The sequence below is a fragment of the Haliotis asinina genome, chromosome 10, assembly GCF_037392515.1.
Source record: "Haliotis asinina isolate JCU_RB_2024 chromosome 10, JCU_Hal_asi_v2, whole genome shotgun sequence".
Classification (NCBI taxonomy): domain Eukaryota; kingdom Metazoa; phylum Mollusca; class Gastropoda; order Lepetellida; family Haliotidae; genus Haliotis; species Haliotis asinina.
In genome coordinates, this window is record NC_090289.1 from 24,987,940 (window position 1) to 25,007,258 (window position 19,319).

The window sequence follows — 19,319 nt, forward strand, 5'->3', positions numbered from 1 at the left end:
AAGGCTTAGTCTAGTGTTAGCATTTACCATCTCTACCCAAAAAGTCTCTTCCAGAAAATCATGAAGGATGCATTTTCTCTCATACACACACACACTCACATACACAACTGGAATCTCCCCCTCCCAATCCTTCATGCAAAAGGTTAGCACCATGGTGTATCAGCCTATCAACAGTGAACGGCCTGGAAATCAGCACATGCATGAAGTTTATCCCAGTGCCATCTAGTGGAATGTGCTTTATTTGTAGAGGAATCAATTCCTTGATAGAGCAGGAAATACAATCCTAGCTGCGTTTGTGATTGGTCAGGGAATCAAACATTTCAGTGACCGATGTCAGATGATCCCGATATTGAACACAAAATGGAAAACCTGTGTACCTGACAGCTTCTGCTCTGAGAGTTACCACCCCAACTTGCATGGAAATCCACTTCAGCAGAGGCAAAGAAGAATAAATGAAACTGTATTGCACAGATATTTTCATTGAAACATAAGATAACATGCTAACATACAAAAGCTATATTAACAAAAAAACACAAACATCATACAGAAAAGCATGTTTCACATTTTTATAAAATGCAGCTGTGTTTGGAATGAGTGAACCAAGAATACAACTGGCCACTTCAAGCCGTACTGACTTCATACTTACTGTCTTTCAGATACTATAAGTGACAGACAGACTATAGCCAAACCATATCATCCATTATGCATACAAAATGGGTGTCCATAATCCTGGCTGTCAAAAGTACTTCTTGAATTTTATTCTACAAAACCAGCATGCTGATTATGCTTTTGACTTTGTGAAGCCATCTGTGCAATTTTTCATAAGTTATTTATAAGACATTCACTGACATGCAAATCAACATAGAATAGAGGGGACAGCCAGAGTGTCAGTGAGAAAAACAACTGACAGCAGTGTATGAAATAAGACCTGTTAAGACCATAACTTTTGGTCTGGGTTGGCAACATTTGGAAGTTGTTGCTTAATTTTGCCATCTAATCAGACAAATTATCACATTCCAGTTGGCTGTTTGTCAAACTTAGTTCATACATGCCTTTCAATAAAAAGTTAACAAAATAATTATGGTTCAAGTTAAATACTGCTTTAACATTCATGTTACATGATGGAAGGGACATGAGGTACCCATGTGTAGAATCAAAGTCAGCTCTTCCGGCCTGACCTGTCAAGGCTTCAACTACTAGACTACCTTATCACCCAACAAATTCATGACAATATGAAAGGAGTTTCTGTTAAATAAACGAAAGGAAATCTTATCAGTCAGATTCTGAATGAATAACAAATAAAGTAATGCATGCTATCCCAAGGACTCCCTTGTCAGAAGGATGGACTATCAGAAACATGGCATGGGAGTGCTCTGTAATGTAATTAATTCATTGGCAGCAGGTGGTAAAATACAGGCCTCGTTTAGAGACACATGCAGCAAGAACACAAGCACAATTAAAAAATGTAGCAGGTGAGTATGGTTTTAACCCATATTCAAGGAATATCAAGGTGGGGAAACAGGAAATGGGATTCACACATTGTATCCATGTGGGGAATCAAACCCAAGTCACTGGTATGCTGAGCGATTGCTTTAACCACTTTGCTACCCCACTATTCCTAAAAGTAAAACATGTAAATTGTACACACTGCATAGACAAGATCCTGTACTTCACAATGATTTTAGCACTGTATTATGAGAACTCTCATACTTCCGCATTTACACCATTTGTTCCACACACATCACTCTGTGAAACAACTGTTGGTGTGGTATTGCACAGAACAATCAGGTGTTCCAGCTGTGACAAGTGCGTGTAAACATGTAGGTATTATTTAGTGTAAAAGATCACTTAGTTTTTTGTTTTACAGTTAAACAGCACTGCTCCATCAAACGACTAAATAAGAAAAGACTAAATGCTGTTATTCAACTATGGATATATGCTAAAAGAAACGAATATGGGAACACCATAACATGGCAGTGTTCCTTTATTTATTTTAAGATTTTCTCCCACAGCTGGGGGTGAAAACTGGAAAATAGTAAATCCATTTTCCTCATCCTCGATATCTCCAGGGTATATGTTCTGAAAAGTCTCCACTATACCCTGGATGCATCTACGGCTCAGCCCGATAAATTTATTACCTCCCTTGGCTGGCTTTATATCCAATCAGGTGTCTACGCTGGGAAGTTGAGCGAACCAATCACAACTCGCTTTCGCTTCTTAAATTCTCTAACCGATTATACTTGGCAAACAAACCATGTGTAGGTTCTCTGAAAGTATTAGATGGATTTCTTGCATATGTTTTAAAAAAGGTTTCGGACCTATAAAGTTGCATGTATGATTTCCCCAAAGTGTGAGTCTCATGGCAAGCAAACCTTCGTAGTTGCAACTGCTATCTTTGTTGACACTTGCAAATTCGATTATAACGGCGACCACTCTGATTGGCTACTATGAGAAAGCGGAGTCAGCAAAGGGAGGTAACAAAATTATCGGGCCGACCCGTAGATGAGTCCAGGGCATAGTGGAGACTTTTCGGAACGTAGAACCTGGAGATATCGAGGATGATTTTCCTGTGCTCCTGTATTTCTCTCAATACACAGACAGTCTGGTAACAATCAGATATGTCATCATCAGGGTGAAATGATTTGACACGAAGGGTTCAAATCTCACGCAATGAGTTTCCCTTTGAAATTATGCACAGATACTGGCCAGTTTGATGGTGAACAATGTGCATTGTTAATGTCAACGCATCAGTACAAGTATTATGTAAGGTATATATGCAACCACAGTATGTGGCAAATCTCTACAGCACCTGATGGAATATCCCGTATCTCTAGGTAACAAAGGTCATGCATACTGACATGCAGGAAATGCCAAGTAAGTTAGACCAGTGTGCTACCCAACGACCTACCCACCGGCAGAGGTGACTGACTGCCTAGTTGTGCCATGTGCTGTCAAGATGCCCTTGGAACCTCTACCCAGCTCATCACAGGACCAACTATCTGGTGTTAGGCCCTGTCTTCAGATTCACCTCACACCAACATATCACACAATCAGAGACACTTTCATCAATTTGTTCACTAAATTACATGTCTCATCTTGCACAGTTTATCATAGGGATCATGTTCCATAAATTTATATTAAAGTTGCAGGAAAATATTGTAAGAGTCAGCTAAATAGCATGAAAACTATAGGTATCTTTCATTTTCAAGTCACTTTGATATGTTTATCAGAGGTACTGCTACAGTGAATATTTCAACCATCACTGATATGATAGTATTCCCCCTACCATAAACATCACTACATTTTCAAAAATAAGTTTTAAAAATATAAATATATCTAATCTAACTTTCCAAAGGAAAAAATATCAGTCACTAAGCAATTGCTTGAGGCGCACTTATAAACTTCACACCTAAAAGTAAAGATAATTATTCATAACTTTTTAATATTTTATATTGTTTCTATTTTCAAATTTGTTTAAATGCACATATTTCAGATTATATTTGTAAAAACTCTGAACACTGATGTAACTTACCAATGTTTGAGTCATAATGTTGGCTGTTCCATAATGTGAAATAACAATCACATTCGCTCAACTCAACAGTCTAATCTCATACATTGACTCACTGAAATAAACATAGTTTAAGTCCTAAAATGTCAATACAATCATCACCTTGGCAATTTCCACTACAGTCCATTCAGTGATGCATCGTCCATTGTCAGACATGGCCAGGACTGGTATAATTGAGTGTCCAGTGGCTGGACTGGCTGTCCACTCCCATGTCACTGACCAGTGCATACTTGAGTGATATCCTGGTCATTAGGGATGCCTGTTTCAATTATTAATCAAGAGGGACTATCCAGGCAAGGTAATGACAGCACACCATGTAATAAGCATAGAGGACATAGTGACTTTACATGCAGACATGTAATAAGTTATGTTATTGCATTTGGACTAAGCACAACTTCTACCACTTTTAAATAATTATTTAGCATCACACCGGCAATTTTTCAGCCATATTGTAACTAAACTGGTTATAACAAACTTTAATTAATCCCTAATTTTAGTCTGTTATAACCATTCTTCACTGTACACATTCTATATAAAACATTCAGCAAATGGTTGGAACCAAAAGAATATGTGTTTCTGAATACTGAAATGTCACCACTGTCAAAATAAAGAAGTTGATCACGAATAAAGTTTTGTCACGGCTATACCATCAACTTCTAGAATGCCTCTCAAACAAATAAAAAAAACAAAACAGTTTAATATATCCATCAGTTTGTTACAAGCATATCATTCATAAACACAGCTTACTGTATTAGATCAAACCAAATAAGAACACTTGTTGAACACAGACATTTCAATCTAACACAGTTCAGCATGCCATATGTTTCACTTGAAAATCGATCATCAGAATCACACTACCTAACTTAAACAGTGACATCTTATCGTGAGTTAGTAAGAACTGGGTGAGGTCCCAAAGCATTCAGACAATTATTCAGGTTTGAACCCGTACAAGCTTAGTGTCCATTTCAGATATATTCATAGGAAAGTTGTTAGAGAAGCTACTTTTGTTTTAAAACCTAGCCCCAAAGTCATTCATGTCCATACACAATAGCATTGGTCATTTCTGTTTGATTCATCCACACCTACAGATACGTGAAACACGTTTTAAAAAAAAATTCACTGTTTTGTATGATGACAACAGTTTTATGATTGACAAATAATTTAAAAAATAAGCATGATCATGCTATTAATCTTTCAAAAAAATATTGTTGATGATTAACTACAGATACAAACAACTAGAGTGATCAAAAGGTGTAAAATGTCAACTGAACAGTTTGTTATAAGGACCATAGAGTAAAATAAACGATCCTTTGATGGGCATATTAAACTAAGTACTGGACTTACATGCCAGTTCACTACACACTTATCTACATTACATTGGTTTACCATTCCTGAGTACAGACAATGAAATTCTCTAAGGGTAGGACCCCATCTTTCTTCAGCTGATGGAGGAAAAACATAAACCTCACATTTTTTTTTAAATTTCTAAATAAAAAATCAATCCTTATTTCATAAGTAATGGCCTAATAAAATGAAGACATTGGCTCATGTGTGAAGCATAAAACTTATACCTTTCCCTGCAGACCTTCGTATATTGAAGCACAATGTTTAACATGAGCCAACATAGGGTCAATGTGCTCCCTTGATTAATGGTCAAGCACCTGACCACTGGACCAGAAACTGCATGTAACACACGCCAGCCTACTGGCTAAACAAGATATGGTCAGTGCTATCTACCAGTGTTATATAACTTACTTACATACATAGGATGTCGGTCAGCTGATTTTATTACGATGCGAATCAACTGGCCGTTGGGTATGGTTTATCTGACATGGCACAGACAGCTGTGCTTCAATCATTTTTGTCAACTTTGCAGCAAATGAATACGATTACAACAAATCAATGTCCTAGATATTTTGTGGGACTGAAAAGTGAAAACCTAATAGTGCTTAATAAAACAAAATGAAACCATAAAATGGTAATTCTATGGTTTTACAAAGTTTTTGGCCATATTACAAAACATCACAGACCAACTCTAGAAATACATTGTCCCATGAAATTAGCAAGTATGAACAAAATTTATTCACATTATTTACAAGTATAATTTTTAAACTATATTGAAATGCACATTATATTTCTCATTAAAAAAACCCATTAAAGTCAATTAGGAAAATAAACATTTTTTCATCATCACTTTTTGAAGCTACATTTTTTCCATAACATTTTCAAATATTTTGGACTTAAACTTTTATGGTTAAACCTCCATTCAGGGATAAACCTGTCACTGATGGAATCTTGAAAGTATTTATGTACCTCTCAGTATACACACCTGAAATAGCTTGGCCATAGCCTTGACCCCTGTACACTGACCACAGGTCTGGTGGATGGCCAGAGGGAGGTGGCTATTTCTGGAGCTGATTACTGAACCCAGTATCATGGTCTACTGCTTGTTAGCAAATACCAGTCAACAGCTACTGCCAATCGCATGTTAAAGTGACACGCTTACAGTTCTAGCTCTATCATCACTTCAGTTAACCATAATGTAAAATAAGATTTCAGTTAAGAGTGTACTCCTTTTTCATACATACCAAAGATATACCACAGATCCCCATGAATTCAAGCTTTCATACTTGTCCCGAATGACAATCAAGCCTTTGTAATTTGTACTGGTTTGATAATGTAGATATTGTGTGTATAAGTTATTTAAAGCAGGATATCATGAAGACAGTGTTTCCACATGTCGTTTACAAACAGGTAGGGATCCAACTTTTGTCATTTAAAGGAAAATATGCTAAACTCACTGTAGGATTGAATAGTATCCTAAGTAACAATACAAACTTCTTCCAGAAACATAACTTTCCTTGAATTTAATTATCCCACACATGAAATATTTAAAAAGAAGATTCTTCATCAATGACATTCAATGTAATCTGTTTTAATTTAATATATGTTACAAGGATTAATCTCTTCATGATTTGAAACCGTGAGTAGAACAACAAAGTCTACCTTACTTTCTTCACCTGTATGACATGTGACACCTTTCATTGATATGCGCAGGAAATTGCAGGAGTGATGGGAGTTTTATCTTTCTTATTCTGGATGTTGAGAGAACACTACAAAGATGTACCTGTGTGTGGTGAAGGGATGGGTTGGAATCTCAACACTCAGAAACCAGCAAAGGTCAGGGGTCTTGAGCTGGACTTGCTTACTATCTACATCTTACATAGAGCACTAGGTCATGGGAGTTGTTCTGTGTATGGGAACTCTGGCAAGATGACTGTCAGACTGGATGTACATTAGGCTACTAATACCCTTTAACATTATGGTTCAAGGAATCACATTTTATTTGTGGACTATTTTTTGCACAAAATGAATAAATCAAGGATTTGAAGTCTAACTCAGCTATTGGTAGTTGTACACTGTTAAGGTGCATCACCAACACCTTGAACTGGACTCCCAAACTAACTTTACCAAAACCTTGAACATAACTCATACAGGTACAATCTTAATACCCTGAACTGGATTTATGCAAGTGCATTGCCAACAAATTGAACTGGATTCATGCAAGTGTACTGCCAATGCCTTGAACTGGATTCATACTGGTGCACTGCCAAAACGGTGAACTGAACTCCAACAAGTCTACTGCCAACACCTTGACTGGATTTACAAAGCTCCTGACCTACACCTTTACTTGGTGAACTAGTGCCAGATCCAGTAATGACTGAAAGATGTCAAAATACACTGCAATGGCAAAGTCTGAAAGGTTCTCATCAAAAGCACATAAGAAAAGCACCCACTGCCTGAGTGTATTAGTAGAGACATTGTTTTTACAATACTTAATGGCTTGAAAATAGAAACCTTATTTGGGAGCTTATTTGTAGTATTTCTCTATAAATATATGTTTTTCTGACAACAGCAATTGTGAGATCAATACTACAATATGAAGTATGCGAGGGAGACATATGATACTGTCAACAGTGTTTCAGAGCACACTGATGAAGCAAAATACACACTGATGCATTCCTTTAACCAAGTAAGTGAAACCCATATGCACAGGTAGGTTCTGACAGTCCAAAGGTCACATTCAAAGTATCTCTGGGACTCCAATGCCTAGAACCAGATGATCTTAGTTAGGGGCGCAACAATGACACAATTGTGGTTTGCAGCTCTCAGTGCAGCACAATTCAATTCAGTTCATTGACAAAGATAGATTTTGATAGAAAAGGCACTGTCAGTTTGGTGAAAGTTCCGAGAAGAAATCCTCTTTTGACTGGCCCCCCCAAACAAAAGCACCTTTAACACAATCTTGTTCATCTAATTGAGATGTTGACAATAGCAGCACAGAAATGTCAGAAATGGAAGTTAGATGAGGATAGTATCATCTAGAATTCAAATACAAGGAATAATTGTGATGACATTCTGAAAGTAATGTGCATAAGGTGAGTAAGACAATATTTTCTGTATGAAAATTAAACATATAATATTTCCAAAGTGAATTTCAATGGATCAAACCGAAAACAAAATACATTAGTATACTGTTTCAGCCTAAATCCTGCCTTGAACACAGTCATCAAAACAAGTTGTGCCATACAAAGAGGAATGAATCAGAATTCACCATGGCATTCTGTTTCTTTGCAGATCATTTCGTTGAGAACTAATTCTCCATGAGCAAAACCTGATGTTTACATCTATAGCCATACAACTTAAAGTCAAATCCTCAAAAATACTTTCATAATTCTGCAAGGTGGTGTCACCACTACAAAAGAATTGTTTGCAAATTGTTGTCAGATAAAAACCAATAAGATGTCCATACAGGAACGGTCCAGTTGAATGTCCTCCTAATCACTCAAGGTATGACCTCATGTATGGCCAGTGGTTCTGTCAGTTTGCAAGTATTCATCACACTGTATGGGGATCATTGCAAGCCTGAGTGTATTACTGGGGGTAAATTAGATCACCATAATTATACAATATTGGAAAGGTAGGATCTGATTGGCAGCAAGTGATGAGATTACAAGCAGGATGGAAGTAGCACTTCAAAGGTATGGACATATTACTTTCCTGAGCCTTCATTTAAGCATTGCAGAAACGACAGCAGTGCTCATCTCTAATCCTGTTGTGATCAGAAGTTATGGGTGCTTCAGGGATCACTCTGGTGCAAATGACCATTTATTAGCTGAGGACTGAATTGCATCAGTATCAATGACATAACAGGATTTCTCAAATGAACATGCACCAGTCTTGTAAAACAATTATGGGTTGATATTCTGTACCAATGACAAAATGCATTACACATATATATTAATACATATTCTTTCTTTGTAATTATTTGTAAAGTTATTTCCATTCACTTAGCCCCTTTCACCCAAAGCAATCCTTTCAATATTCTACAAACAGACCCTTTAATGTTGAACAAATTTGGTAGTTAAGCAATCTCCCCTTTGCAAGATGATTCAGAATAGTGATGACAGAACTGAGTTATTTACCAGTGAAGAGTCAATATATCCATCTGGATCAAACACCCAATTCTTCTATAAAATGAGTACAGGGTTCATATATTATCAGACATCCTTTACCATTCTTATCTGTGAGAAGGCTCCATGTTCTTAGCAATAAAGTGCTTCAAGCATCTCCACCTCAATTGTCTGTCTCTATGATACGCTATTTCCCAAATGAATTACATAGTATCCCAGCATGCCACTGATATCCTGCTGTCAGTTAGTTTTCTCTTGACTGTCTGAAAGTAAGTTCAGATATTGGTAATCAATAGAGGATCCAATTAAACCCTTTGACCTGGCGTTGATTGCTTGTCATATACAACACAAACATTTATAGCCCAGTAAATTGTGGTAATCCAACATAATCAATCATACAGTGTGTTTGTCACTTGTTTCCTTGCTTTGATGACCAGGAAACAAATCCAGTTGTTCAAAAACATCATTCAATAATGGAACAATTTCATTTCTGAAAAATCACAGAGATTCAGAAAGGGGGATGACCAGTCATTTGAACAACATTAGATTTCAAAACATAACCAAACTATCTTACAAAATTAAGTGGTTACAACCAAAAATGAGTCTTTGAATATCCTTGCTATTTCAGTTTCAAATGTCCATATGCCAATGGGATTCTTAGGGAATATAAATCTTATGTTGGACTGAAATCTGCAGTTGGTCACTTATTGTGGTGGACTATCTAATATGTGGCAGAAATTTACAATCCAGTGGACACATGATTCCACTATAACAATGACCGCAATCTGATCTGACACCCCAAGGTAATCCTGTTTTTTTTCTTATTCCTTCTTTCAACCCTCACCCTGATTTAATGAGAGATAGTATATTATATCAGTCAGAACTATATTAGGTTGGTGGAGATATCATAACTGGACTTTTCTGATGCAAATCGTTTGAATCTAAAGAGCTGCTGGTGGGTTTGGACAAGCTTAAACGTTTTGTGAACACCTTGTACAATGACAGCTTGTGAGATATGCATCTGTATAATTTTCACCAGCATTTTGTTGTTTCAGCCAAAAGGAACCTGTTTTGTCACATAATGCACACGTTATTCTCTTGCATTCAAGTTCTATATTATATTCAAGTATGTTACAGTAGACTCTCCACAAGGCATGAACAGTCTGGATTATCAAATGTAGGGAAAATGGTAAATGAGCACATTTTTACTTATTCTTATCTGTTTCTGTACAATTTCTTCAAATCAACAACATACCAACAAATTTGAAACCTATCTTTATAATTTCTGTTTGGGGCTTTGAAAAAAAGAAAATGAAACAGAATAACAAGTGTAAAAGATAAGAGACGTTTATCTGAAAACAAAATACAAAAACTTTATATACACAACAGGCTGCCAAGCATAACTGAAGAGTCAAAGAAGTGAGAACTATATTCTTCAAAAGAAATAAATTCATTTACATATTTTGTCTCTATATTTGACAGACTACTTACTTTTTGAAAATATCTTTCAATGCACTCATTTTCACAAAAAGTATCCTAAACAAATACCCTCTTGCATAGTGCCTTAAATGATAGTCCTTATATTCCGGTAGCTTTATATTTGCAGCAAGTCCACTGTTAAGGCTGGGTAAACTGGGTCTCACATAATCCAATAACAGTTAGCCAATTCTGTTGTTAATTCCAGTTAGAACCAGAGACCACAAACAACCTTGGAAGCACCAGAAGAAATAGCACAATTATTTCAATTATGGTAATTGATTGAGAAGCTCTGCCAGTATGGTCACAAGAATCCACTGGAGATAAGATAGAGGGATCTTGGGAGAGATTCTTTCATCCTTTCAATTAAAGGCTCTGGTTGGAGTTGGATAGACACAAGCTGGACTGGTGTTATGCCAGATAGGGGTTGGAAATCAAGACAAAGCTGTGTGGCTGTGGCCAGTGGGTGTTATAGACAACCTCAGATCTGAGAGCCATGATGACCACGGGGCCTCTGGGGCCCATGGAGCCATACACCTTCAGCAGGCTTAACAAATAATCATTCACTAGGTTCCTTCCTGAAAATATAGAACAGGCCTGTGCTAACTTGATACTTTTGATAAAAATATGTTGGACAGTGAGGTAGCATGTTCTTCAGTTAAATCAGATTTTTTATCACAGTTTCTGTCAAAAAAGGGGTCTTAACACATCTATATGCATGATCTGTCTTAAACGTTTAATGAAACAACTGGACACTGTCATGTTTGTTGCTTGTTAACAACTTTTGGCAGCAGTTCTAAACTTGTTACATTTTGGAACTACAATAAACAATGACACATTTTGGAACTACAACAAACAAAGAGTACACATCTGAAGAGAAGATAGTCTCCTTCATCAGGAATCAATTATTGTCAACCAAATCTGACTTCCTAAAGTACATTTTTATGAGTAACTCAAGAGAAATGGGAAATGAAAATTCAACAGAATTGAATTCTCCAGTTCAGAAGCATGTCAAATAGTTGCAGTACAATTCATATCATGATCCAATAATACTAAAAGTTTTAATATTAGGGTGGTCCTTAACTATTATCATTGAGTTTATAAGACACACAATGGTCAGTGATAAAGTGTTCTTCAAAAGGACCCAAAGTTAACATGAAACATGTTTCTGGTCAGGAGATAAACCTCGCAAACACGGCACCATGGGTGAAACACAAGTACCTATCCCAACAGCAGATTTCCCCATGGTGCTTGTAGCCAGTTCCATCAATGCCAAGTACCTCCCTTCAGTAGAAACACATATATATTACAAAGGGTCGAGAAAGTCAAAAGTCAAATTCCATAATATTTCTGCATCTCTGACATCTTTCCTGATCCTCTGATCCCTGAGAGATGAAAATGTTTGGACATTCTTAAGATGGAAACTTCTGGTTTTGACTTCTTATTTTTAACATCAATGAAAGCAAAAAATTTAGAATTTTGATTTGATGTGATTCTTCTTACACTAGGTAAGAGTCACAATATTTCAGGCTCACTACTTTTGAGTGGCCCAGCTGTCCTGAGAGGTACTAGTGTTTATTTGTGATGTTGATATGGCAGTTGGTTGTGTTTACTTGGCATGTATTTACTCTGCATGTGTTTACTCGTCTAATGGACCATGAGGCCACACAAGTGACAGCAACGTTAGTTATCACTGTTTGTTGTGGCAGGAAAACGCAACGTGTCTCAAAATTCTACCACATTTGTATATACTACATCACTAACTATACCACATACTTGTATCCACTACAACACTGACTATTCCACATACTTTATCCACTACAACACTGACTATTCCACACATTGCCCTATATGTGTGCCTGTATGTACTACAAGACTAGCTATTCCACATGTGTGTGCTTATATACATTACAACACTGACTATTCCACATACTTTATCCACTACAACACTGACTATTCCACACATTGCCCTATATGTGTGCCTGTATGTACTACAAGACTAGCTATTCCACATGTGTGTGCTTATATACATTACAACACTGACTGTTCATGAATAGTGTCTGACCCTCTGAAAAATCTGGCAGATTTGGCAATGGTCAGACAGAAGTCCCCAGCCTGCTGGCCCCAGTGTCTGACTGAATATATTACAATGACTTTGTCTGAAGTTGTTATTTGTGGCATGTGACACTTATTCACTGTTCATAAATTTTATAATGCTTATAATGTTTGTCATTGTATAATGTTAATAATTTCAATGCCAATTATGAGAAATGTTGAATCTGAAATGTGTGTTTAATTGTGAATTTTCAGTGGGTCAAACAGACATCTGAAACTTACAGGACCCAATGTCCTGTTGCTTTGAAACACCATTCATAAACACTGCTATTCCACACATTGTCCTATATGTGTGCTTGTATGTACTACAATACAAGCTATTACATAAGCTTTTCATAGAGCCTGATGTCTATTGAAGTAGATATTTATGTTTGCTTTGTAAGAGGAATGAAGTCTTCATACACTTCATCTGATCAACTAATATTTAAGAAGGTCTTGAATTACTGTAATTTTGTATGTTTCATCTTCCATTCCATCTAAACCTAAAGATTTCAGGTGTAGAATTCATACAATAATGCTTGTATGTGTATCTGCTTACAGTATTCTAAAGCATGATATAGACATAAACTGTATCCAAATCTCTAAGATGCATTTTACACAGTAAATTGCTCTTCCAATGTCATGGATATTTTACAACAGTACAACTACAAGGTAGTTAGACATTATCACAAACAATGCAGATTTGAATACAAACCTTTCTACCTCAAGGAAACATTCAAAGGAACATCAGAGACTAGTTGTTCCACCTCCTGTTGGGTTCTGAATGATTTTGCATAGCCAGAGTAATATATTACCCAAATCAAGATGTCACAAGACACTGCGCTGCTTCCACTATTATCATTGGTCAACAATAAGATGCTTCGTGAGACCTTCCTTAGCTTGTTAATCAAAAGATCAATAGTGCAATGTTTTCCTTTTAACATTCTTTTTCTGCTAGAGGAATACAATTACATGTATCAGGTAATCTTGACAACACATAAAAATAACTCAAAATGGCAGTATATTCCAGGGCTATGAACAAATGATTCCAGCAGTTCCCTAAATAGCCATATGTACGTTCAGAAAACTCATTTATCTAAAAGATATATATCAGGAAGAAAACATTTTGTGTTTCATATTACTTGTCTATTTGTGACACATGGCTTACATGCACATAACATTTCTCTATGTTTTTTGCCTGAAGCATAACTTTAGCTGAAGATATAATACAACAGCAACAAAATACTTAATTGTATATGTTGACTGGGATTTGAGATTTTCTTATGCAAGGGACTTCTCAACATGGTACAATGAAAGTATTCATATGAAACACATAAGGATTCCTTTTTAAGAACAAATAATCCTTAACTTTCATAAAACATGATACATTACCTGAGTTCGGATATTGTCTTCACATAATTAATAAAAATGTTTTACATCTCTTATAACAATACTGTCCTCTGCTATTTTCTTCCTAACTTCTTTTTATAAAATATTGAAGTTCTAAATGAACTTATCTCACTAATTGTCAAGCCAGACTGATGCACAAATTGACATTAAATTTATGAATACTGCATGAAATATGTATTTGGGTCCTTACTAAGAAATCACACTGAAGTGTAATCAAAAACTACAATCATATTGAGATTGTGTCCTTACTTTAAGGCATAAGAGTCCTGTATCCTGAAGAGTTAACCTGTTGTAACACTATGACAGACTGTCAATGTCCATATCAAAGATCAACATGGACAAGAGCAAACAAGCCAATCACATCAACATGTATATTGTGGAACATGTACGCACATGCACAAGAAGTCATTATCACATATGTGCACATGCTATTGAAAAGGAAGTGCCAATATCCTACTCATTCATAACTATGTGGTACTGGTCTAAATGGCCTGATATACAATCATAGCACAGCTACGTTGGCATGTGTATATCATAAATGTTGGTATTGTCTCATCCCTGATGTAAATAAGGCAAGGAAGGGGCCAACCATTTAATTGTTTCAGAGTGTGGATGAGGTTTTTGGTTCTTTTAAGAATTTTTTTTTTCAAACATCCACTCAGGTTTGAGTGAGTTTAGTTTTACGCCGCACTCAGCAATATTCCAGCTATATGGCGGCAGTCTGTAAATAATCGAGTCTGGACCAGACAATCCAGTGATCAACAACATGAGCATCGATCTGCGCAGTTGGGAACCGATGACGTGTGTCAACCAAGTCAGCGAGCCTGACCACCAGATCCCGTTAGTTGCCTCTTACGACAAGCTGAGTCGCCTTTTATGGCAAGCATGGGTTGCTGAAGGCCTGTTATAACCAGGGACCTTCACGGGTCTCAATCAGGTTTGAGGTTTTTATGTACAAGATATTTTTTTTTAGAATATCAAAGATGTTGAATGATTTTATAAATTTATGGAAAACATCTTATGTTTAAAGAAACTGTACCATAACTGTACCAAAACATCCCAGAACCTCCCCAAGAACCTCCGACATCAGGCTGATATATATGTTAGCGTATCTGCTACAGTGACCCCTTAATCTACACAGATTGGTGGTGTTTAGTTGACCTGTATGTCATGCAAGCTGATAATGTGGTGAGTGAAATATTCATGTTTTATTGTTAAATGGAGAAGTTATTCAGGCATGGTCCATGTTGAAATCGATCTCATGAGATATGCTCTCAGATTAATTCGAGCATGATTTATGTGCAATATAAGCCATTGTGTACACTGAAATCTAAATGCCGGTAGCATAATGGTTGTGATGGTTCAGTGCTGAGCACTGTGATAGGATCATTGGTGCCTGTCTGTAACTGACCCTATAGATAATCCATAGGAGTTTGATACATAATCAGAAACAAACAGGAGCAACATATGTCATATAAAGTCTATTTGATTGTGTCTAGCCTCACTGCATTAAAAACACTCTAAAGAGAAAACTGAACATGAAAATATATTCTGGTTGTTAATTGTAAATTGTTAACAAATAAGTTCAAAGATGAAATCAAAGTGAATTTTCAATTTACAATATGCTACTTCTACCAATATTGCAGATGGTTCTTCTTGGGGCATACCAAGAATGGACTTCAGACATTGCACAAAGATGGAGAATTTTTCCATGTCTTTGGTGTGTCAAGCTGATTCTTTTAACCACCTAGTCACCCCACGGACATCCATCAGCTATGGTTTCATTGAGATAAGATGCACGTTTCCAATGAACAATACATTTTGGTATCCACTGGCAGGATATGTCTCAGCTCACTTCAGTTTTGAGGGACTATAGATCATGAAGGTTGCAGGCAAGAGCCCCAGACGCTGCTAAACTGACAACACCCGTGATAGAACCCCCCTGGGTGACCAAAAGGAAACACTATCTCATTGGCTGATTCACTGTTATTTCACAGCCATCAAACAGAGAGAGATGTTCAGGCTATCAACCACCAGTTTGAATTGTCATTCCATACATATCCATACATAAGTTCAAATGTCCTTGAAGACTGCTCAACAGAATGAAGGGACCCCAATATATCTTTACTACCTCCCATTAGGGCACTGGTTCCGACCAATGACTTTCAGTTTAAGTTTGAAACATTGACATAACTTAACCAAGAGGTACAGCAGTCAAAGTACAAGATGGGTTTGTGAAATATCATTATGGTGTAAGAGGAACCTTGACAATGCCACGATACTACTGCACACATGCAGGAGTTTTACAAGCTTCATCACATACTTTTCCTCAGTTTAAAGTTTAAATCAGAATATATACAAAGAAGCTACAAGAACCATTTCAGTTCTTCAGTTTGCAGTCATTAGTCAGGTCAAATACATTATGCAGTCCTGACAAAACATGCTCTCAAAGCAGGCAGTAGGCATCTTTTTTTTTCAAATACAGGAAGAACAGAAAACAAGCATCGTCCATCAGGATCATTGTTTCTTTTGCCGAATAAAATTAAGAGAATGAAATTAAGAAAATACACACGTACTTGAAAGGTCAGAGATCTGTAGTTGTTGTGAATACACTGAGGTGCTTGGAGACTACCAGAGGGGATACTGTCTGTCCAAGGAAAGGTCAGCTGGGCAGCGGTCAAACCTGAAACATACAAGTAAACTCAGAAGTTGTTGGGGAATCCTAAGAACAGTACACCACCCAGACACTCAGGAGTACTTGATCAGGACAACAGCATGGCACAGCATCCATACTGACAAATCTCAGGTCTGGGAACACACACACACAGAAAGAAATGGAAGAAGAGAGAAGAACAGCTCCTTGCTTTCTCTTTAGAAATATCCCATTTGTGTAATCACCCGGGAAGACAGAGTAAGCCTGTTTTCAGGCGTAAGATTTAAATGAACTTCTTCAAAGGCATTTAGAAGTTGGTGAGGTAATACAAGACACTATTATGGATGACAACTTCTTTAATTGTTTTAACACGACGTTTCAAGGCTAATTCTTGCCTCTTCATCAGGTGGATCCACCTGACAAAGGGGCAAGAATTAGCCTTGAAACGTTGTGCTAAAACAATTAAAGAAGTTGTCTTCCCTAATAGTGTCTTGTATTAGTAAGATTTAAATGTTCTGAAAATACTTATTAATTTTTACCCTAGCAAATGTTTTATATAATATATCTGCTAAAGGTTTGTCCATGTCCATATGCAGACTATAGTATAGTTATTGGCCAATGTACAAATGGACAGAGCATGTCACTGGTTATGTTGCTGTCTAATGCCTGTTGATTATTCAATGACGTAAACCTTATTTGTCACATTATTCAAAAGAATTGGCCTATATGTATGCCATAATACTTTTTGAAAAAACCCACACATACTCCAGTTTTCACTTTCATGCCTATGTACATGCAAAAATATATTTTGGAATCTGTAGACATATATTAAATATAATGGTAACATACATAATTCTTGAATAGGAAGATGGCAACTAGTGGAAAGAAAGATAATAATTATCAGTATGAAACTCTTAATGCTCTTAGAGTATTCGGCTTTCTTCATGTATCACTGATACATGCAAGTCAGCAGATCAAATATTCATATAATGCATGTGGCAATAATTTACCTGTGTTTAAAAGGAGGAAGGAGCTGCAGGATCTCCTACAACAGCCTTTCATCTGCAAGCCCTTGATGTTCCATTTTTACCATTAGGATAACAGACAACAAACCTTCCAACTTTCAAAAGTCTTTTGAATATCACAAATGAAATCTAGATTTCATTTTACTCACGCAAACATTTGTTTACAGTGTAAACAAGGGGCAAATGAATATTTGGGGTTGTCATAGTTACCACAGTAATTGCTAATGTAAAATTCAAAACTACATAAGCAATTTCAAGTGTGATAAAAAAGCAATTCAGACATCACTATACAGAACTGGTCAGAATGAAAACCTGCACTTGGAAATGCATTCACTATGGAGCAGTGGTTAAAAGCAATATGCTCCTGACCTGTTGAGTGTGTGTCCAGTGAATGTCCAGCATGTTGACACAACCACTACTTTTCAAAGCATGAACCTCGCCCACCCCCTCCACACAAAACACCCCAGTTGAACCTCATTATCAAGTGAAATGACCAATATATGGATGACCGTCCATGTCAACACTGGCATTTCAATAAGTAATTGCCTGGACCCTGGCCTAAATAATGTCCACTAATGGTCAACATCCTTTCAAAAGATTGCAAATGGACAAAATATTTCCATCCACATTTGAGAACACATATTGAAGTACACGCAACAGAGGTGAAGCTTAAACGAATTTCACAGCAAGTAAAAATCACCGAACTAAATGCCGGAAAAATGTGAACTTGTAGGCACCAAATAACAACAATTTAGTCATGTGACTAAATTCAAACTGTTTGCATTAAAAAATTAATGCATGAAAATCAGATGGTTGGTCGGAAACGAAACAACACTTACATAGCACAGTTGATCAATTTCCATTAAAGGCAATCAAAGCAGTAGCCATGTTGACTTGCATCCTTGAAACTGAAGAAGGTGTTTATTGCATCCCCACACCACCAGTTTGATTGGCACTTGCTGATTTCAACTTGTCAATTCTCTCTGTTCAATTCCAGCTCTTGTTTGGTCTCCTAGAGAAGCAGTTTACAGGAAATCGCTATCTTATTATGAGAGCAGTTGGTAGGAAATTACTTTCTGTCTATGAGTCTCAGTTTCTGTTGATATTGTAAATATTGTTGCAAGCTAATGGGATGGTGTGTGCAGACTGGATGGGATTAGCCATGTCTGAATGTCCACTACGGCCTTGTCCTCTGACATGAATGGTGACAGTGAACATGAAAAATGACAAGTTAAATACTACAGATGAAATGAATACATCCCACTGGTCCATCAACTTCCATCATCTCATACCAACTGTAGATATTACACACACATATTGATTCATCCGAAGAACATAATTACTACATTAGTAATTAAAACACCAAACTCTAATTCAAATAAGAATAATCTCCTTAAGTTTTTCAAGTTAAACCATAAATAGTTAATTAAATAGACACTTAAAGGAGATAGAAATTTAATCCAACAATAGAAAAACATCTTTATTTCTTTTATCTGGTACTTGAATGAAACAAAATGAAGTACTTATAAATGAAAATCTATAACAGATAAAAAGAAACATCTTAGACACTTCATTTTACAAGAGAATTACATTAATCTAAATGTCAAAACCTAATCTAG

The 19,319-nt window shown here is 36.6% G+C and overlaps 1 protein-coding gene across 1 annotated transcript in view; it reads right to left on the reverse strand.

Moving 5' to 3' along the window:
- LOC137298192 (retinoic acid receptor gamma-like) overlaps positions 1-19,319 on the reverse strand; it is a 78,227-nt gene that overhangs the window by 25,834 nt on the left and 33,074 nt on the right. Inside the window, exon 3 of the mRNA XM_067830348.1 lies at positions 16,599-16,705. The gene's annotated coding sequence lies outside the window, so the exon portion shown is untranslated. The remainder of the gene's footprint in view (positions 1-16,598; positions 16,706-19,319) is intronic.